Here is a 22,882-nt window from a genome sequence, read left to right as displayed (position 1 = left end):
TTTAAAAAAACAACAACACTTATCTACATGCTGCACATAGGGGAATAGGGATTGCAGCAAGTAGATTGTGACATGGTGCCCAGACTGAATAATGACAGAAAGGGGAAGTTGTGAGAGCTGGGAGCTTTGAGCTTCCCACATCCCCCTTATGGAGTCATGTACTGGAGTCAAGCTTCCCACTTCTTCCTTATGGAGTCAAGCTTCTGCCTGGCATAAAGCACTTCCCCTTTTATTCACCTTAAATAGCAACTCACCCACTTCATTGGGGGCAAGTTCCCTGCAGCATGGTAACTTGAATGGGCCCATAGAGGAGACTAAACCGGAGAACTGAAACTCATTTTATTGGTGACAAGCTTAAATGTGGAATGAGTTATTTAGAAGTCAAATACTTATTCCTCAGGTACCACTCAGGCACCCTTTCTTTCATTTAGTTATTTACTTCTATTTATATGCTTTCATCCTGGCTTCTAGGCACATATGCCAACAATTAAAAATAAAGGCAGCAGCTGCTCCTCACTCCCCCATGATAACTAACCTCAGTAAAATCAAGCCCAGACAATAACACCTCCATCCCCACAGACAGCCTTAGTATACTCTTCCCTCTCCCAAAACCTGGGTAGAGATGAGACCTAACAACATTCACACAAGATCAGCAAATTTGTGATGCTAGGGGAAAGGGATTAGCTTCCAAATTTGAGCACCTCACAGAGAACACCTTACTGCAGTTCTTTTTTTTTTTTTTTTTTTTTTATGATCGAGGGGCTTCTGCTCAAGCATGTACATTGATCTCAGCTGTGGTGTATTGCATCCTATCATGGGTATTTTTAGTAAAAGTCAAGGATAGGTAGCGGGCAATAAACAAAGATTCATGGAAGCCCATGACCTGTCTCTGACTTTTACTAAAAATACCTTGGGGGAAGGGACAAAAAGAGCGCTGCTGGGGGCTTGCAGCTGCTCCAGTCCTGCTGCTTCTCCAGCAACAGTGGCTGACCACTTTTGTTCCAGCCCCAGGGAGACTGGCCCAGCCCCAACTGTTGCTTCAGCCCTGGGGCCGCTGTTCTGGAGGTCCTGGGGCTGACAACAGCTCCAGCCCTACCCCAGGAGTCACAGAGGTTCTGGAAAGTCACAGAATCTGTGACCTCCATGACAGAATTGAATCTTTATGTATCATCCAGGAAGAGTGGCTAGTAAAATGCCATACATATCCTTAAAAGGGTTGCTTCAGGATATTATGTTTACAGCTGGTTGCCTTACCACTGGCAGGAGCTCCTTCTTGGAAAGAAAATGTCACACATTTCTGGCTAGTATATAAACATCCTTCTGTCTCCACCCATTCCTCACAACTGTGTCCTCCTGCGTTGGAGGATGTGTAAGGGAGAAAAGTGTTCCTGCTGTATCCTCTGTGCTTCCAGTCAAGAATCAGGGGGAGGACGGGATTCTTATGTTCCTGTAAAGCCAGGGCACAATCTGGCTCTAAACAGTTTTCAGTGTTTTGAAGCAGAACAAACCTTGTGCCTTAGCAGTTTTTAAACTGTTTTGATACTTAGGATGTCTCTAATGTATTATGCATTTTATTGTTCTGTGGAGCAGATTTTTGGTACCAGTTCTTTGTCTTTCACAGTCATTTACGGAGAACTGTATATGCTCAAGAGATTTATATAATGTGATCTCCATTCTTCCATGCTTCAGTCCACACTTAACTCATCTGAGTCCATTACCTACCTTCCTTCTTTTTCCATAAGTGCATTCAACCTCTCTCTCAAGGAGAAAATTCCGCAGTTCAGTCAATAGGATCATTGAATTTGCATTTCGTTCCTCATACTGCTGGTAGTTGATAAAAGGTGAAATAAATGGGAGCAGTCAGACCTAAGTAAATACAAAGCAAATTTAAACCGGCAGCCACATGCCCATTGAATTGACTTATATTGATTTTCAATTGCCACTAGGCTCCAAAATCATGTCCCACACTGCAGCATGGCAGCTAAGTATTATCTTTACATAGGTAACACAGGCAACTTTGATGGCTGGAACTCTTTAACAAGAAAGAACAAACACAGATGGGGCACTAAGGTGGAAGGAACATTTACAGGTGCAAACTCTGACCCCATATAAGGCACTCTAACCCAGTGTCACTTGAGGCTTCTGGAGTAGTTAAGCTGATCCTAGCATCAGGCAGCACTAGGGTATTATACAAACATTTTGCACATATATATGTAGAGTACGTGGCACATCCAGGGAGTGATGAGAGAGAAAGTCAGTTTTTATAAAGAAAAATCCATAAGAGTCTTCCATTTGAAAAGCTTACAGAAAAGCTTGGAGCACAGAGATGACCTGACACATAGTCAATAACACCCCTTCTTGGGATCTGCTTTATTAAAAATATCATAATTAAAATATCAACTTAAATCAAAACTAGCCTTTCCATGATTCTACAGTTTCTTCAGCCCCTTGCTGGGCTCAAAGTTCTTTCCCAAAACAGACAAACAAACTAGTCTCTTTTTCCTAATAGAGCTGCTTGTTTGCCTTTGATCCAGAGACCAGTAATCTACAGGCGCTCACCTGATCCCTAGCCTGAAACACATCATCTGGGAGACAGCTAATTAGTCACAGGCAGTGCTAAACCCAGCTCTCTTAAAAGGCCATCTCACTCTGTGGTAGGCATAATCATTTCAATGGATGAGAACCTCTTCAACAAATGGTTGACAAATTCCCTAATTAATGGGGGCTGAATTATTCTCTTCCATATATTCAAAACCCTTCTTCCAGCTCACCAATGTGATTGCCATTAACACGTTCACCTTCTGTGATGTTATTGATATAAATTGGGACCATATAGAACATGGGTTGCAACCAAGGTCCTGCAGTGGCACCAAATCTTAGATAAAGGGGGTCATCTAAGGTGTCTAAGACCAGATTATGGGTTGCTGGTTATAATTATGCTGTCTGTATGTCTGTATCATTTTTAGTTGAAGTTATGAATGTTGGCTCTATGCTGTCTGTATTTCAAGTTTGTGCTGTGCTTCTGGGGGAAGCCTCCCAGACAAGCTGGTGTTAGCTCTGCCTAGCCTGTTTGATGGCCCATTAAGGACCATCAGCTACACAATTGACCCATGGAGAGAAGGCAGACACGCCTTGTGACTCAGCAAGGTATGCAGAGACTTGTCCATGTGACTGCAGACTCCATTTTGCTGTGATTTTCCACAGTGAGAACAAAGAGATTCTTACACCTGGAAAAGCCTATATAAGGCTGATGCTTCATCTCCATCTGGTCTTCAATCCTGCTTCTGACCTCTGGAGGGACTTTGCTACAAACTGACGCTCTACACAAGGGACTGAATGACCCATCCCAGCAGGGGATGTATTCCAGAGACTTGATTTGAACCTGCAATTTACTCCATCACTGCTGCAAGCCTGAACTAAGAACTTTGCCATTACTGTATGTAATTGATTCCATTTAACCAATTCTACCTCTCATCTCTACCTTTTTCCCTTTGTAAATAAACCTTTAGATTTTAGATTCTAAAGGATTGGCAACAGCGTGATTTGTGGGTAAGATCTGATGTGTATATTGACCTGGGTCTGGGGCTTGGTCCTTTGGGATCGAGAGAACCTTTTCCTTTTATTGGGGTGTTGGTTTTCATCACCATTTATCCCCAGGACGAGTGCACTGGTGGTGATACTGGGAGACTGGAGTGTCTAAGGAAATTGCTTGTGTGACTTGTGGTTAGCCAGTGGGGTGAGACCAAAGTCCTTTTTGTCTGGCTGGTTTGGTTTGCCGTAGAGGTGGAAAAACCCCAGCCTAGGGCTGTGACTGCCCTGTTTAAGCAATTGGTCCTGATTTGGCACTCTCAGTTGGGTCCCGCCAGAACCGCATCGTCACACCTTCAGATACCACTATGCAGTTCTTAGTTAAAATGTCATCATTTTCTACTAATATCACTGTAGCATCTCTTGTTTTGCTTGGATAAACATGCAACCAATTCACTCTTATCCAAGTCCCCAGTTTGGCAAAACACTAGAAATGCAAAGATATTGCACCATCTGGGTTTGCTGAAAACAAAAAAACAGAGCTGCATGTCATCCACACAATGATAGCACTTCAGTCCTAATCATTTCACTATCTACTCCCATGGACTCAAGTACATTGAAGAGGAGTGACAGACTAGAACCTTGTGGCATGCCACATGACAGCATTCTGGGGCCAGATGAATAACTATAAATGCCACCTTTTGGAGTCTTTCAGAGACAAAAGATATCATAACTCCCTAACTTAAACACTGCAAACCTGGTCTAAATATGATTGACCTTGTTTGGCTACATCAGGACTTAAAGCAAGAGTGTGGCCAATGTAGTAACACAGGATATTAATCTTATTAAAATTCTACCCTTGTTTCAATTACCATTTTAAAAAGGAGATTAGGAAACAAATCCTAGGAAGCAAACATTGTAAGTAGGACAATTGTCTCTTTTCTCCATTGCAGTATCTAACTTTTCTTTCTTATGTGTAATTTGACATCCATAGAAACTTGCAAATAAGTAAATGTCTTCTTATCTCATCAGTTGGGGTTGGTCACTCTTGTTCTTCATCTCCAAATGCATCTTCTAAGCTGACACCAACCCTCTTCATGTCCTCCTATGGTATGTCTGCACTGCAATTAAAAATCCATGGCTGGCTTGTCCCAGCTGACTCAGGCTAAGGGGCCCGGGCTAAGGGGCTGTTGAATTGTGGTGTAGAAGTTCAGGCTTGAGCTGGGGTCCAGGCTCTAGGACCCTGGAAGCTGGGCCCAAACGTCTACACCACAATTAAACAGCCCATTACCCCAGGCACAACAAGCCTGAGTCAGCTGACACAGGCCAGCTGCGGGTGTCTAACTCCAGTGTAGTCATACCCCTTCAGTGTCTCAAACTACCTTTTTTTCTAGCTCTTCCTTGTGGTCTTTGTCCCATGACTACTAGCTCTTGTATTTTCTGGCTAACATATCCCACATCTAATCATTGCACATGACCCACCCACCTTTGTTGATACTTTCTCAGCTTTTCCATGATGGGGGCTACTTGCATCATGGTTCCTACTGTTTCATTGCGTAGCCTATCTCATCTTACCCAGCATCCTCCTGAGCATTCTCATTTTGGCAGTGTGAAGTAGTGGTTCTTCTCTCTTCCTCATTGACCAGCATTCCAATCTATATGTCATTGTAGGCCTAATTATAATCTTATACACTTTGCTCTTTAGGTTATTTGGCATATTCTTATCATGGAGAATTCCTATTAACTCCCTCTATTTACTCCAAGCACTCTGCATGCGGCTCTTAACATTGCATCCACATTCCCATCATGGCTCAATGCTGAACCAAGGTATTTTAACTGTTGCGCAGATGAAAATTCCATACCATCTAGTTTTATTGACTTGTCTTTGTCCATCTCTATGAAGCAGCGCATGTATTCTATCTTTTGTTGGCTAATTCATAAGCCATTTTCTTCAAATGCAGCCCTCCATAGTTTTAGGTCCCTTTCCATGGCACATAGGATAACCAGACAGCAAATGTGAAAAATTGGGACAGGGGGTGAGGGGTAATAGAAGCCTATTACAGAAAAAGACCCCAAAATCGGGACTGTCCCTATAAAATTGGGACATCCGGTCACCTTAATGGCACAATATAAGTCAATGAAAAGCATGCTCCATGGAGTGTCTCTCCGTATACTGTGACAGACCCAGACCAGTGGGGTACAGGAGTCTGGTCCTATTAGTATCCAGGAAGTGGGCGGGCGAAGCCCGCCCACTGCTAAAGGACCTCCCCCCAGCCTAAGGAGAGGATCCACAGGTCCGGGACACTAAGTACGTGGGACAACTAATGAAAAAAACAGGAGTGGGAGTGAGGTCATAGGGCTAAACGAAGGGAACCGGATGGGGACACCGAGCAGAGAACCCCGGACAACGCCCACTGCTCCCCGAAGGCGTCAAGGGAGCACAGGAGTCTGGTCCTATTAGTATCCAGGAAGTGGGCGGGCGAAGCCCGCCCACTGCTAAAGGACCTCCCCCCAGCCTAAGGAGAGGATCCACAGGTCCGGGACACTAACTAAGTACGTGGGACAACTAATGAAAAAAACAGGAGCGGGAGTGAGGTCATAGGGCTAAACGAAGGGAACCGGATGGGGACACCGAGCAGAGAACCCCGGACAACGCCCACTGCTCCCCGAAGGCGTCAAGGGAGCACAGGAGTCTGGTCCTATTAGTATCCAGGAAGTGGGCGGGCGAAGCCCGCCCACTGCTAAAGGACCTCCCCCCAGCCTAAGGAGAGGATCCACAGGTCCGGGACACTAACTAAGTACGTGGGACAACTAACGAAAAAAACAGGAGCGGGAGTGAGGTCATAGGGCTAAACGAAGGGAACCGGATGGGGACACCGAGCAGAGAACCCCGGACAACGCCCACTGCTCCCCGAAGGCGTCAAGGGAGCACAGGAGTCTGGTCCTATTAGTATCCAGGAAGTGGGCGGGCGAAGCCCGCCCACTGCTAAAGGACCTCCCCCCAGCCTAAGGAGAGGATCCACAGGTCCGGGACACTAACTAAGTACGTGGGACAACTAACGAAAAAAACAGGAGCGGGAGTGAGGTCATAGGGCTAAACGAAGGGAACCGGATGGGGACACCGAGCAGAGAACCCCGGACAACGCCCACTGCTCCCCGAAGGCGTCAAGGGAGCACAGGAGTCTGGTCCTATTAGTATCCAGGAAGTGGGCGGGCGAAGCCCGCCCACTGCTAAAGGACCTCCCCCCAGCCTAAGGAGAGGATCCACAGGTCCGGGACACTAACTAAGTACGTGGGACAACTAACGAAAAAAACAGGAGCGGGAGTGAGGTCATAGGGCTAAACGAAGGGAACCGGATGGGGACACCGAGCAGAGAACCCCGGACAACGCCCACTGCTCCCCGAAGGCGTCAAGGGAGCACAGGAGTCTGGTAGAGGGCAAATATACTGGTCACTGGATGAGTAGTTTTCTGTTCCCTGAGTGACCAGAGCAGGGGCTGCACTAGAGTAATCAGGAACCTGCTAGAACCAATTAAGACAGGCTGATTAGCTCACCTGCAGCCAATCAAGGCAGGCTAATCAGGGCACCTGGGTTTAAAAAGGAGCTCACTCCTGTCAGGTGAGGAGGAGCCAGAGGAAAGGAAGTCTGTGAGGGGAGCTGAGAGTTGCTGGAGGATTAAGGAGTACAAGTGTCATCAGACACCAGGAGGAAGGTCCTGTGGTGAGGATAAAGAAGGTGTTTGGAGGAGGCCATGGGGAAATAGCCCAGGGAGTTGTAACTGTCATGCAGCTGTTACAAGAGGCACTATAGTCAGCTGTAATCCACAGGGCCCTGGGCTGGGTAGAGGGTGGGCCTGGGTTCCCCCCAACTCCTGATCAGACACAGGAGGAGTTGATCCAGACTGTGGGGAAGATCACTAAGGTGAGCAAATCTACCAATAAGTGCAGGACCCACCAAGGTAGAGGAGGGACTTTGTCACAATATCCTGTGTTGAGGTGTCCATTACAATCATAAATATGAATGGGCTTAAGGCAGATATTTCATGTAGGCCTAACATTACAGTGAATGACACACTGCTGTGTCTCATATTGTGCTGCCATCATATCTCTCCATGATAGTCTGAACATATGTTTCTAGCAGATTGCATGACTGCAGGCACCACTATAAAAATTCTCTAGGAATTTTGTCATAAGCCTTCTCTAAATCTACAAACACTAACTGCAGTTCCTAGCATTTCTCCTTATACTTTTTTTTGAGATATTTGGGTTGCAAACACTGCATCCATTGTTGACCTTCCTAGCATAAATTCTAATTGGTTGTCACTTACTTAATGCTCCTCTCCTCCCAAAGTCGTTTCTCAGTAGTTTTTCCCAGCTATTTCATTGTGTGATTCATTAACTTGATGGATCAGTAATTACATTCTTGTACATCTCCTTTATGCTTGAAGCTAGGGTCCAATGTGCTCTGCCTCCATGCATCAGGCTGCTCCATTCCCCATTGCTACTGAGCTGATACATTGTCTCCAATTATTATTTATTATTATTATATACCAATCTCCTAGAACTGGAAGGGACCTCGAAAGGTCATCGAGTCCAGCCCCCTGCCTTCACTAGCAGGACCAATTTTTGCCCCAGATCCCTAAGTGGCCTCTTCAAGGATTGAACTCACAACCCTGGGTTTAGCAGGCCAATGCTCAAACCACTGAGCTATCCCTCCCCCTTATCTTATCACCCTTCCCGATGTTCATGGATTTTGACCACTTCCATTTTGTTTTTTGTATCTAGGCTGCATGCACTCTCCTACTTTTCAACACCTCAACAACTTATACAGATTTCCCAGTCACTGTTCCCAAGTTCAAGGAAATCAAACATAGTTCTTTGGCTTGCTTCTTTAGCCACATGCACCCAGAACACAGTAGCTTTTTCCCAGTTTCCACAAATGTCAGGCAAAGCGGTCACACATTGCTCTTGGGGGATGCCATAGCATTGTATGGTTATACTGCCTGAAGACAAAGACCCATTCAGTATGTGTTATTGGCATTACTTTTACAAACCAGCTGGCCGGTCCTGACATTCGTGGTTTGAAATCAAAGTCCCTTCTAGGTGGACTGCCTATCATGGCTAACAAGGCCCATTTTTCCAGAGCAATCTGGTTAAAAGGCACCAGACACCTGCCTTTTACACCACCTCTTTCTCTGGCTGCATGAGACATTTTCTAGGGCATGTGTGAGAGCTTGTCCTCATACCCCCCCTCAACTATGACAGCTCTTTAGGGAGAGTTAATGTGCAAGAAAAAAAAAAAAGTCTAGTTTCTATAGTCCTGAGGAGTCAAGGGAAATTGATGCAAAATGTATAAGCAAACAATTTTTGAAAGCCTAACCCGCTCTGAATCAAAACTCTCACAATTTTCCGCTTTATTTACTTTAGTATTTTTTCTGTATGACACTATTTATACTCAGGTGATTTTCACATTTTGATGACGGAAGAGCATAGAATCATAGAAATGGAAGGGACCTCGAGAGGTCATCTAGTCCAGTCCCTTGCACTCAAGGCAGGAGTAAGTATTATATTGTATATTAGCACTGTATGTCAGAGGGATTACAGCTAACTCCTTCTATCTGGTCCCATGCTTCTTAACTCTGAGTCATATATCAGCTTTTCGGTGTCAGCTATCACAAATCAAGTGCCAGGAGTGTACATTTTAGGAATAAAAATGAATATAGAGAAAGCACCTTTCAGCCTGCTCAAATTAATGACAAAAGCTATGGCATTCCATGAGATCCATGGGGTGGATCTGAAGTAAGCAGAAACTAAATCATAGATTATTAGGGTTGGATCAACATGACTCTATCACAGTGCATAAACTGGTCTTCTCTGCATGCATCTGTGTTCTAAACGGAGATTTCTGAAGTCTCTACTACACATCCACATTAGTTCCAGTCACTCTGCAGAAAGGAAATTGCCTAGCCCTTACGGGATGTTTTTTGTCCATCAGATCTATTTTTAAAAAATGTGTTAAAAATCAAATATGTGTCTTACATGGAAAGAACCTCTGTCCAAGAGTGCCCAATAGTCTTTGCAGTTGCCAGTAGTTGTGTGCTCACATGTTTTTACACACAATATTCAAATATAGAGCTTTGCCAATCTTAAGGTTAAAAAGTACACAATAGAAAAAAAGAACATCAGCCTGACTGTGGGCACTCCCTAGAGAATATGTTCTCCAAGTTCCCATGAAGTCAGATTGGCAGCTTGTGAAAAATATAATTCAGCTCCCATATGTCTCATTCCAAGCTATGGGATAAAATACCCTTGTTCTTCACACCAGCACTCAGAAACATCCAAATACTCAGCTCTCAGCATAAACATAATTAGAAACACAGGAGAAAATTACTATGCATTATCAAAAAAATATTTACACTCTTAGAAAGTGCTGAGAATTATTCAAGTAACATCACCTTTAGTTTTGTGCAATTTTCATCCTGTCTCTTCTTTTTCAGCTAATCTAGCTATTAACCTAATGCTGTTTTAAATGTGCTTATCTGTCTCTCTTATTTTCTGAGAGCCTAATTCTGCCTTTGGTTATATCCAGGCAATCTTATTGACTTGATTGGGGCTGCATTAGTGTTTTACCTGTTTGCCTTGTATTAGACGTGTGATTTGTACAGCAAGATAAAAAAGTTAATGATTTTTTTTTATATATATATGGCAGGAGCTAAATGGGAATGCATGCAAATTCCTGTTAGATAGAATTGTCTATGAAACAGCAAAGGTGATCCACTGTTTTAGTCAGTCATTTTGTCTAATTACTGTGGAGACAGAGCTGGTATGAATGGCATCCTGAAAGCTATCTTATAGACTGGTCACACTACTACTCTGGTGTCTGCACGCCTGAAATTCCATTTCCATTTTGAAAGTTAAGCATTTTTATGGTACTTTGTATTTCTTCAGTTCACAAGGATGTTTCTGTATTTCTTTGCTTATTTGTCCTTCTGAGCTGCATTATCTTCCTTTCTACTTCCTTTCACACAAAATTGACCAGATTCTAATCTCAATTACACTGATGTACATTTGGAATAATTATACTGAGTTTAATGACGTTATTTCAGATTTACACCAGGATAACTGAGATCAGAATCTTGCTCTGTGTTTCCTCTCCTCTCTAGTTTCTTTTAATTAATTACTTTGGGGGCAGATTCTGAAGTCTTTGAGTTTTTACTCAGTCCTTATTCGAGTAATTTCCCATTGACTTCAATTGGAGTTGTCATTGAGAAGGAAGTAGCATAAATTGTGTAAGAATCTCCAAATTTGGCCCTTTGTCTTCTCTTCAACCCAGCTTCTATTAATTACCCATATGCTAGAAAGGTGTTTTCTTCTGACTGGAGCATTCACCTATCAATCATACTGATTTAAGGGGCAAGACTCCCTTGCATTTATTATCTGGTCTTTAAAAGGCCAGAAAATCTTGTTCTGGTAGAGCAGATAAACCTGATGGGGCATTACACTATGCTCACATTTTGCTTTTAACATTAATAGACCATCCACACTACAACTATGACTTTATAATCAGTTAGAGGAACAGTCATTTTAAATAGTTACTTGTGACTTGTAACCAGAAGAAGAGCTCTGTGTAGCTTGAAAACTTTTTTCTTTCACCAGCAGAAGTTGGCCCCATGAAAGAGATTACTTCACCCACCTTGTTTCATGTGTAACATGAGACAGTGTTATGTCTGCACAATATTTCTTCTGACATTACAACTATGTATTTGGAACCACACCTACCACGCTCCCTCATTATCTTTAATTAGCATATTCTGAGTCATTCTGGCTTGCTCAGAAGCAACTGCCTGTGCCAAGAATGATAGGTATTTTTAAGACTCCTTTCTCTCCACACCCCTTTTTTTTTCATCTAGACAGTAGGATTGCTTTGCAGCTTGCAATATTCAGATTTGTGAACAATGGTGTGAATGCTATGTTCAGCAAAGGAAGATGCTGAGAATTTTAAACTGCCCTGCATATTCTATGTCGAATAGCTAGAAATGCCCTTCGAAATAGCTTATTCATGAAGGAGAGAGAATTCAACTGTCAGGCACCCGCATCACGAGGGAAGTGCACTGTGGGAGAGCATAATTACACAAAATTATGGGAAAACTGGCTGGTACAGAGGCACAGTTGAGTGCTCCTACACATAAAATAACTGTATGTAACAGGTTACAGAAACTGAACTGTGAACCACGCCATACTAAGCAGCCAGAAAGACCAGCATATGTTTAAGATTCACTAGTTATTAATTACCGATTATTTAGTTTTTATCTATATACCATATTGACAAAACCCATGTTTTAGCCAGTGTCCCTGACCAGTTAAAGGCATGGTCAAAAGTTGCTGTGTGAATGGGACCTCTGTCCTTTGGCTGGAGGACAGTGAACCTGATCCTGCATTCCCTACTTAGGCAAAATTCCAAGTTAAGCCAACAAGAGTTTTGCCGAGGAAAAGATGATGAGATTGGGGCTAGTCTTTGCAAGTCACAAGTGTGATGATACCTCCCATAAGGCTTTATGGAAATATACTTAGAATGTGTTTTATGCTACATATGCCATATAACATATCTCCGTAAAGGTTATGATCTACTGAATGTATTAATCCTATTTGTATGCATGTATCATTTTTGTATTTGAAGTTATGAATGTTATGAATGTTGGCTGTGTACTGGCTTGATTTCTAAATAACCTTAGTAGAGAATTTGGTCAGTTCCTGGAGAAAGGAATGTTGAAATTAAGTACCTAATCAAGAAACACTTAAAGGACAATGGATCTTAGAATGCTCCAATCCACATAAGTCCACTTGAGGATGTTCAAGGTAGCATGTAAACAATGGATGCTACTTGTAAAAACTGAGAGTCATGCATGGACATGTGACTTGCCCAGGTGACTCCAGAACTCCATCTTGGAGCTGGACTTTGCATAGGAGTGAGGAGGGGGTCTCCACCCACAAGAGAGAGTCTATTTAAACCCCTGGGAGACCCCCCATTAGGTCTTCAGCTGGCTAAAGAGAGAGCCTCTCCACCCCCCAGGATACTTGAAATAAACTGGAACAAAGGACAATGTGCAAAGGGTGTGAGTGATTGCTGGATCCAGGCTAAAAGGAGATTAGGCTGTAAAAGGGGGCATTCTGGAACTGGTGAGGATCTTATCTGTATTCAGTTTGATTAGACATAGATTTGCACATTTTATTTTATTTTGCTTGGTGACTTACTTTGTTCTGTCTGTTACTACCTGGAACCACTTAAATCCTACTCTCTGTGTTTAATAAAATCACGTTTTACTTATTAATTAACTCAGAGTATGTATTAATGCCTGGGGGAGCAAACAACTGTGCATATCTCTCTATGGCCTGGTCTACACTAGGGGGCAGGGTCGATGTAAGATGCGCAACTTCAGCTACGGGAATAGCGTAGCTGAAGTCGAAGTATCTTATTTTGACTTACCTCCCATCCTCACGGCATGGGATTGATGGCCGCGGCTCCCCCTGTCGACTCCGCTACCACCGCTCACCCTGGTGGAGTTCCGGAGTTGACAGGAGTGCATTCGGGGATGGATATATTGCGTCTAGATGAGATATATCGATCCCTGATAAACCGATCGCTACCCGCCAATCCGGCGGGTAGTGTAGACATACCCTAACAGTGTTATAGAGGGTGAACAATTTATGAGTTTACCCTACATAAGCTTTATACAGGGTAAAATGGTTTATTTGGTTTAGACCCCATTGGGAATTGGGCATCTGAATGTTAAAGACAGGAACACTTCTGTTAGCTATTTTCAGGTAAACCTGCAGGTTTGGGGCAAGTAATTCAGACCCTGGGTCTTTGTTGGAGCAGACAGGAATGTCTGGCTCAGCAAGACAGGGTGTTGGAATCCTGAGCTGGCAGGGAAAGCAGAGGTAGAAGTAGTCTGGGTACATCAAGTGGCAGCTCCCAGGGGGTTTCTATGATCCAACCCATCATAACAAGATTCGTTTTAAAAAAAAATTGTAAAAGATTCTGTTCAGCAGCTGATGATCTGGTTCTGGTATCCACCATCCAAGAAACTGAGGGATCTGTGGGTGTTAGGAACCTAGATATCTCTGAAGATCTAGACCTCAGTGAAAATCCTGAGGTCAGTCTTGAAGTCATTAGATCACATGGCAACACAAGCCAAAGATCACTGAACATGATGCATCTTTGATATCAATAATTGCAATAACTATACATTACATAGTTCACCATGGAACCAATAAGAAGTTAAAAGCAGCAAAGAATCCTGTGGCACCTTATAGACTCCAGATTCCACTCTTGCATCCGACGAAGTGGGCATTCACCTACGAAAGCTCATGCTGCAAAACGTCAGTTAGTCTATAAGGTGCCACAGGATTCTTTGCTGCTTTTACAGAACCAGACTAACACGGCTACCTCTCTAATAAGAAGTTAGTTCAATTCTCAAGCCATTAAGCTTGCATTCTTTCAGCCTTTGTTCACCCAAAATGTGACCAACAAACAAACAAAAAAACCCTCATGATATTCAAAGTATAAAGTGGCTATACTTACTGGTCAGAGATGCTATTGCTGTTCATTGTAATAGTCATATTGATGGCAGTGAAGACGTCTAACAATGATGTTTCATACTGTAATAGTGTACGGACTGTCATTGTGCACTGATAGCACATGAAGTTTTGCAGTATGCTAGTTGTGAAACATACCCTCAGAAAATCTGGTAAGAAAACAGTTTTTTCATGCCACGAAAAGTTGAGATATCAAAAAATGCTCCAATCCTGAACTGTGATAAAAGAAAAAATCTCAAACATTTTCATGAACAGAAAACCTGAAAAGAAAAAAAAAAATCAATTTGGGTTCATCAAAATGTTTTGTTTTAGAAAATGTCAACGTTTCATTTTGATTTTAACTATTTAAAATGTTTAAACCGTAATTAACTTAAATTACCAAACAAAAATCATTTTGAAGTGGAAAACTGGAATTTTTCATTTAGAAAATGATGAAATGTTGAAAACTTTTAAATATTTTTCCGGTCAAAACAATTTTCTTCAAGGGTAGTAACTAGTCAGTCTGGCAGACTCCATACTTAAGCATTCATTTTAATAATAGATCCCCAAAAATTCATCAATGGACTATATTAGACTACTGAAAATGTCTTGACATGAAGTAGTAATATCATGTACATTAATGAGTGTAATACTGAACCCTCACATAGCATGACAGCCAGGGACAACCCTGGCTTCATGCCATATATGACAGAACTGCTTCAATGCATTCTGTTCATGCTGGTCCTCCTGATGCTGCATCTTCTGTTACCTCTTAATTGTCTGTTGTGGGTGCCATTTCACATGCTTCAATAATGGCTCAAAATGGTACTCCCTCTGGATCTATTTCATAGATGCCAAGATGAAGTAAATCAATGTCAATGCACAAATGGAGTAAGTTATGCAGAAGGATATTAAACACTACGGATTGCTGTTTGGTACCTGAGTCTTGAAAGCAGATGGGAGAATCCTAGAAGAAAGACATTAAACATCAAGTTTAAACAAGATTCTTCACACCAGATGTACACTAAGATGTTATAATAAAAACATGTGGGAAATCAAAAGTACAGGAGGTTTTTTTTGTATTGGCCAAACAAAATTTTATTCAAGAAAGCAATAGTTGGAGATATTTGACATGCATGCCTGTTCTCTTGTGAAATAGCTGTGTTAGGCTGACAAAATGAGAGAGACTTTTAAAGCACAGAAACGTAGGTCATAAGCCAGATCTTCCCAAGGTCTTACCTAATTCTCACCCCCTGCCCCCGCAAAAAATATTTTCAAGTTTTGTGGGTTTCTTTAGATTTAAGCAAATCCCATTGCATCCCACCATGTCGTACCTCCCCCTACAAAACATGATGAAGGAGGATATGGAAGCAAAAGAGAGCTTACAAGAAGTTTAAACATTAAACATTTCCACATAACCCATCTGTGTATTGGTATCAGTTCCATGAACAGTAATAGCACTAGAATCTTACATTTTATATTCCAATTTGGCAGCATATAATTCTCCCTTTGTAACAAAGACTGTGTGTAAACTGGGAAAAGCTGAAATTAATGGGACTACTAATAGAATAGAATACTACTATATATAAGCAAGGGTGGCAGAATCTGGCCAGCTCAGCAATCAGCTGCTGCACTTCTGAGGTAAAGGCTCTGATCATAGTTTTTTGGACTGCTTCTGAGTAAAAGGTGTTATATACATCTATCAAGTCACTCATTCAATCTGAAAAGAAACATGCTACTGTTCTGTACCAAGGGTATTTTGCTCATCAGTATTCAACCATATAGTTTTACGTATGAAAGATGGACATATGCAAGCATGGAGAAATATGGGCTGTTCATGAAGCACTGATAATATGTATTGCTGCGTATGAGACATAGTTCATACACAGTATTAAAATTGCATAGTAAGTGGCAGGGGCGGCTCTACATATTCGGCCGCCCCAAGCAGTCATGCGCGGGAGGCGCCCCGGGAGCAGCGGACCTCCCGCGGGCATGACTGAGGAGGGTCCGCTGGTCGCGCGGCTCGGCTGGACCGCCCGCAGCTGCAGACGGTTGGCTGGTCCGGCGGCTCCAGTGGAGCTTCCGCAGTCATGCCTGCGGGAGGTCCAGCCGAGCCACGGGAGGAGCGCCCCCTCCGCAGTCATGCCTGCGGCAGGTCCCGTCGTCCCGGGGCTCCGGTGGACCTCCCGCAGGCATGACTGCGGCAGGTCCACCGGCCCAGCCTGCCGCCCCTGCCAGCAAATGCCGCCCCACGCGTGTGCTTGGCGCTGGGGTCTGGAGCCGGTCCTGGTAACTGGGATAAGTTATGTTCTTTCTGCATCCCCCTCATAATACAGAATTTAATAATCTCACTCATGTCAACTGAGTAACTACTGTACTGTGTATAAATAATGAACACAAATAAACTAGAAAGACCAGAGTGCAATAAGAATGACAGTTGTCAGTAGGAATGCAGTATATCAAAAAAAACATCAGATATGAAATGTTTATTCTTTACTTATGCAGATAGCTCAATGCACAGACATCAGACAGTATCTAGAGATGAGACTCTCCGTAGAGAACTGTATCCAAGTATTATATTGGTGCATTCCTCATAACTAATTGCAGTTCTGGAATACAGAAAATGCTACACGAGAAGACTTTGAGTGGTTATTTATACTCCTTATTAGACATACCCCTCAGAAAGTGTGGACCCAAGTTAGCATTGTGGCAGCCTTTTAACAAAATTCTTGTTTAATGCAGACATTGTTAAGATAAGCATTTGGAAATGTGACTGCACAACTTTTAAAGAATCGCTGCTGCACAGCATCATATTACTGAACAAATTATAGGCTACATTGTGAGTTTGTGGTGTTGTGCTGCCACTGGAGCAGCCCTGGAGAGAGACTGTGATTCTGGGAGTCACAATGTCCTTCCCAGTCTCCTTGATGCACTGGAGTGAGAGGTCTGTATCAGCCACAGCGTATGCTCCTCAAGATGCCAGTGTAACTACCTTTTTTGAGCCACTTAGGGGGAAATCAAGGCTCAACCCACAACCTCTATGCAGATGGGCACAGCAGCTCTGTTGAATCTGCTTTCCCCTGAGTGCAGGAAGCAGTAGTATGGTGCACTGGCACAAGGGAGCATCTTATTCCCTCTTTACTCCTGGCTACAACACAGAGAATGGGTCACAAAATTGTTCCTGCAAGAGAGGAGGATTCCTGAGTCTAAATATCTACACTGGAATTGTATAGCCCCGCAGCCCAAGACCTGCAAGCCTGAGTCAGCTGACGTGGGCCAGCCATGGCTGTGTTGCAGGTCTTGTTATTGCAGTATAGATGTATCCTCAGAGTCACTCTTCCTCTTAGGGTTGCCAATTTTGGTTGGACATATTCCTGGAGTTTCATCACATGACAATTATAATTAAAGATTAATCTTTAGTTCCTGGAGACTCCAGAACAATCATGCAGGGTTGGCAGCCCTACTCCTCCTCTGTTCTCATTTTGCTCTGGAAACAGCGTTAGGCCTTGTCTATATTACAGATTTAAGTTGATTTAATTTATGTCAATGACCATATGCCACTTTAATTACATTGGTTGTGCATGTCCATCCAATGCTCCTTGTGTCAGCAGAAGGTGTCCCCAGTTGGTGCTCTTGCATTGACAGAGAGAGTGTTGCATCATGGGTAACTATCCCACTGTGCAACTCTCCACCCTCTGCCACTAGAAGATCTGGGAACGGACCACAGTGCATCATGGGGGTGTGCTCACCGTGTCATGATGCAGTTCTTTCCAGTCCATCATCCATGGGCTTGACTTGGTTTGGTGCCATTTTTTAACAGCTGCCTGTAAACTGTGCACCCACCATCTCTACCTGATAGCATGGATCCTGAATTGATGGCCAGTATGGTGATGAGCCTTATGGACACAATGCGGTTGGTCCTGCTGTATTTCATGAGCTGGGAAACAGAAAGTGAATCTGTAGTGCCTGCTTTGCTGTGTGCAATGGAAAGAAACAATTCATGATTGCTGCTGGTACTCATGGAGCAGCTGCATATGGTGGACCATCAGTAGTGGGCTCAGTAAAGAAGCATTGAGTGGTGGGATCGCATCATGATATACATGATATACATATGGAGAACCTTTGGCAGAGGATTGCTGAGTACCTACACAAAAGTTTCCTAGGGATCTCTATGTAGGATTCCTGGGACATCCCGGTGTACATTAACAAACTTTTCCGCTGGGCCCTCACTGCATAGCTGCATCGGCTCTGTTGATTTCTATCCCTTATCCCTCTTCTACCTTATAACAAAGTAAATGAGACCTCAGTCTCCTATGACTGTGAAGTATCAAAGCAAAATGTGTGCTTACCAGAGCTTGCCTCTCCTGCTTCATGAGTGCCAGAGTCAGAGTGTTGGGACTGGCTAGACCCCTCTTGAGTCAAAAATAGGCCTTGGCTTACCACGCCACTGGATGACCTTGTCGCATGTCCCACAGCCTCCTCCAACTCCACTTCCTCATCCACCACTTCATCCTCAGGGTTGACTCCACTGGCTGATGCCTCCAGTCCCCCCGAAGTATCCATGGGGCTCTTAGTGGTGTAGTCACCACCAAGGATGGTGTGCAGCTCCTTGTAGTAGTGTTAGGCCTGAATAAAGATGTAGCACAAAACCAGTTATGCCAACCTGATTGAAGTCAGGCTAACAGTGGTTTCTGGGTAATCCCAGAGTGGAAAAATACTGAGAAGCAGCATTGTCTCACAAAGCCCTGGGAAAGAGTGAGACAAGTGAGGGGCTGGTACCAGCTGTGTTATGTTAGAAACAGTGTTTGAAGAACTGATAAGAAACACTATCCCACAGTTCTGACTCTAACTCCCCGGTTTAGCTTTCGGTGTGTTTAACTCCCTTACATTCCTAACTTTTGGCGCTTGTTACAATATTAACAATTCAATATTGTAGAGACTAGGCATGCGTAAATATTAAAAGGTGTCTAATTTCTAGTTGTTAGACAAAGGGGGTGGGTTGCTCAAGTGAATGATCTATGACGTAATAAAACTGTCTATATAGGCTAATACTAAGCTGTAAAGGGGGGGCTGGTTCTCTCTGGAGCCGAGCTGCTCTCTATTGATGCGTGCACTTGTCAATAAAGAGCTTTTGATCGGACCTTGCTGGTGTTGCCTGTCTCTCTGCGGTCAGACAACGAACTTCGCTGTTGGGGTTCGAGTCCCTGACAGTAGCATGTCATTGGCACTGCACCAGAGCAATAGTTGCCTTCTGGTATGCCTGCCTCAGCTCCTTGATCTTAGCACAGCACTGCTGCATATCCCTTTCACTGCTCTTCTCCTGCATGCCACAAGCAATCTGCTGGTAGACATCAAAGTTCCTACAGTTTGAGTGAAGCTGCAACTGCACAGCCTCCTCTCCCCACAAACCCAGCAAATCCCACAGCTTTGGTGTACTCCATGTGGGAGCGCATCTGTTACAGAAAGCTGGAAAGATGCTGTGTGAACAGTCCATGCACAGCAAACAGGAAGAGGAAGTTCAAAAATTCCTGGGTCTTTAAATGGGTGGGTGAGTGCAGGGCAGCAGGGTTCAAACTACTGACCAGAACAGTCATGATGGCCATTGTGGGACACCCCCTGCAGCCCAATTAGGGCAACATAAGGAAGCACAATCTACCCTGACATTGCATCGCTCTAACTACGTCACAAAAAGCTCTATGCCGCTTGTTGAGGTGGTTTTATTTTGTGAGTGTAGCAGGGGAATTAAATTGGTGGGAAGAGCATTGTTGCATGTACACCTCCACTGTTTTGTTGACAAAAGCTGCCTTTTGTCAACTAAACTGTGTAGTATAGATGAGGCCTAAGTTGTTTCCCCTCTTTTGGGGAGGCAGCTTACTTGTTCCCTTGTGCATGATCAGCTCTGCTGACTGGTGCAGGGGTCTCTCTCACGCACACATCTCTGCTCTGCTCCCTCCCCACTTTTCCATTGTAGGTACAATGGGAAAGTTGCCAGTGAAACTGTTAATGGGGTGATGTGGAGAAGGAAAGGAAGCCCTTCTTCCCCCACGTCAATATTCCTATGCTAGAGATAGGAACAATCTAGCCATCAGTATTGCCCATCTCTAAAACAATTTTTCACAAGACTCCAGGAGGCTGGGGTGTTAAGAAACAAAATCAATGAATGTTACAAAATCTGGGATGAAATCATGAAAGCTGGCAACACTGTAAAGGCCAGCATCGGCGCCCGCCCACAGCTCCAGGAAAAGTTGGGTCCAAGGGGCTCAGACAAGGCACTGAAAAAAGTGGCTCCGTTTAGCAATGTAGCCGTAGGTTGCTAAAGGAAGGGATGCACCATGCCTGTGTCCTGGGAAGGCCCAGCACATGTCTGGCTACAGGGGAAACAAGTCAGGCCAATGCCAGTGGATTTTACTGTGAGTCCCGGGCTCTCCAGCCTGGCTGGCGCTGAGGGTGCTGCTCCCCCTGGGTCACGGTGCCCAGCAGCACCTGAAGAAGGGGCATTTCTAGCAGGGCTTTGGCTAGAGCTAGGGTGACCAGATGTCCCAATGTTATAGGGCCAGTCCCGATATTTGGGGCTTTTTCTTATATTGGCTCCTATTACCCCCTGCCCCGATTTTTCACACTTGGTCTCTGGTCACCCTAGCTAGAGCAAACGTGTGGACTGCTAGAGACAGGCACTGATTGCAGGTCGGCCCTTCACAGCACAGCGGCCCCGGCGGGACCCCCGGGCGGTCTTGCCTTCCCAGTCAGAAACACCCTTGCCCCCCCCCAAGGCTGACCGCCTGGTTTAAACCAGAGCGGTCGATATCGGCCAGGTGCGTCGGGGGGAGAGGGGGTGCCCCCCAAGTGCAAGGGGAGGAGAAAGCAAAGACCCCAGGCCTGAGGGGCGGCTGAGCGGCTCCTCCCGGGCGCTCGCCGCTGGGCCTCAGCCCCGCCCCTACAGACCGTCCGCCCTTAGCCAGGTGCCCCCTGCCCCCGCCTTGCCGCGCCTGCGTACTGCGCTCGCTGGAGGATCCGGGCTCCCGAGCTCGGTGTCGTTGTTTCGCCCGCCGCCGCCGCCGCCGGGAGCCGGGCCCTGCCGCGCACGCAGCCCAGTTGCCTCGAGCGAGCAGCCGAGCCCGGCCGCGCAGGTGAGAGGGCGCCGAGCTGGGGCGGCGGCGGCCGTCGGTGCTGCCGAGGGGACGCCGGGCATCGCGGCGGGGCGGGGGGCCTAGCGGTGCGGAGCGGCCTGGCCGTGTCACCCCGGTGTGGCCTGGGCGGTGGGAGGGGGCCGGTGTCACGGAGTGCTGCCCGGGGCCCCGGATCAGTGCTGCGTGTGGGCGGGGGGGGGGGGGTAGTTGTGTGCTGAGGTGGGATGGGGGAGAGGGGGCTCAGGGGCGGTGCTGTCCGTGTGTGTGTTTTGAGAGTGGACTTGCGGCCCACGAGCGGTGTTGCCGTGGGGGGCAGGGGGGGAGATGTGTGATTGGATGGGTGGCCGAGGGGAGAGTGTGTGTGTGTGTGCCCGTGGGGTGAGGTGCGACCTGCGGCCCCGGAGCGGTGTTGCCGTGGGGAGACGGGGGGGATGGGTGATTGGATGGGTGACCTGGGAGAGGGAGAGAGTGTGTGTGTGTGTGCGCGCTGAGGTGGGACCTGGGGCCCAGGAGCGAGGTTGTGTGCTTAGCTGGGATGGGTGGCCAAGGCATGGTGTTGTCATGCTGTTGTTTTGGTATGTGTGTTTTGTGGGGAGGTCTCCTAACAGCTGGTTATTTAGGTCTCTGGTGAAATTAAAGCTTCTGCTTTAATTCCCGTTTCCCTTTGCTGTGGATGACGGGGTTGTGGGATTCAAATGTAAACACACCTGGCTTCGCTGTGGGGTGTCTCTCTCTCTGTTTTGTCCACACAGGACATAAGTCTCAAGGTCCCAAGTTTCAAGTGTTTTCTTGAAACACTTTTTGCTGTGTACTCAGTGGATAGCTGAAGGCTGGGATTTGAGAAAGAGCTTGTTAAAAGCTTGTATATTGCACATCGTTAGGCATGCCTACCCAGGCTGAACAGACTTGTGAATACCAAGTCATGTCTCTTTACCTCTTCTCCCTTATGTATCCTGAGAGAGTTTGTAATAGTAATGACTAATCCTCAGCTGATAGAGCAGGCAACTGCAATAAAATGGCTTTTAAAACTAGGTGTATTATCATCATTTTGTTTGCTTTTTGTAGAGTTGCATTTTAATTTTGTGTATAGTAGAATGAAATAAGAACTCCACCTTTAATCTGTCTTTTAAAAGAAAAGTTGCATCCATTTAGGCCATGTATATAAGTACAGTGGCGCTGCTGGTGAAGACATTAAAAAACGCTTCCGTGAGCGGCATAAAGTATGTTGGTGGGAGAAGCTCTTCCACCGACATAGTGCTGTGCATATGAACACTTATGTCAGTGTAATTTATGTCACTCAGCAAGTGGTTTATTCATGCCCCTGAGTGACACAATCTATGCTGATATAGGCTGTAGTGTAGTACTGAGAAGTATTATGTCTAAGGAATTGACTACAGGGTTAGAAGCCAGGAATTCCTGTATTGTAATCTTGGCTCTGACACTGGTTTGTTGTATGGTTTTGAGGTCAGGCAGCTTCCCTAATTTTTTTCTGTATTCTCATCTACAAAATGTTACGGTTTTTTTTAATCCCATTGTATCGGGGTATTGTATTGTATTGGGGGGTATTCAGCATTGACGTTTATAGATTTGAGGTATAAAATATTTGTTATAGATGGAACGGTAGTTTTCAATTACAATTGGCATTTGAATCT

The 22,882-nt window shown here is 44.8% G+C and overlaps 1 protein-coding gene and 1 long non-coding RNA gene across 3 annotated transcripts in view; one reads left to right on the top strand and one right to left on the bottom strand.

Moving 5' to 3' along the window:
• Positions 1 to 14,872: 14,872 nt before the first annotated feature.
• Positions 14,873 to 19,110, bottom strand: LOC123362571. Its single transcript, XR_006576487.1, has 4 exons — positions 18,544 to 19,110; positions 17,853 to 18,040; positions 15,043 to 15,070; positions 14,873 to 14,943 (listed from the first exon to the last, which is right to left on the bottom strand). It is a non-coding gene; the product is annotated as an uncharacterized LOC123362571 (long non-coding RNA).
• A 1,968-nt stretch (positions 19,111 to 21,078) lies between these two features.
• TMEM106B (transmembrane protein 106B) overlaps positions 21,079 to 22,882 on the top strand; it is a 29,653-nt gene continuing 27,849 nt past the window's right edge. Inside the window, exon 1 of one of the 2 annotated variants that reach the window (XM_045005450.1) lies at positions 21,079 to 21,230. The gene's annotated coding sequence lies outside the window, so the exon portion shown is untranslated. The remainder of the gene's footprint in view (positions 21,231 to 22,882) is intronic. The other variant, XM_045005451.1, reaches the window with a different exon arrangement.

Source organism: Mauremys mutica, chromosome 2, assembly GCF_020497125.1.
Source record: "Mauremys mutica isolate MM-2020 ecotype Southern chromosome 2, ASM2049712v1, whole genome shotgun sequence".
Classification (NCBI taxonomy): Eukaryota; Metazoa; Chordata; order Testudines; family Geoemydidae; genus Mauremys; species Mauremys mutica.
This window is presented reverse-complemented; position numbering and strand designations above follow the sequence as displayed.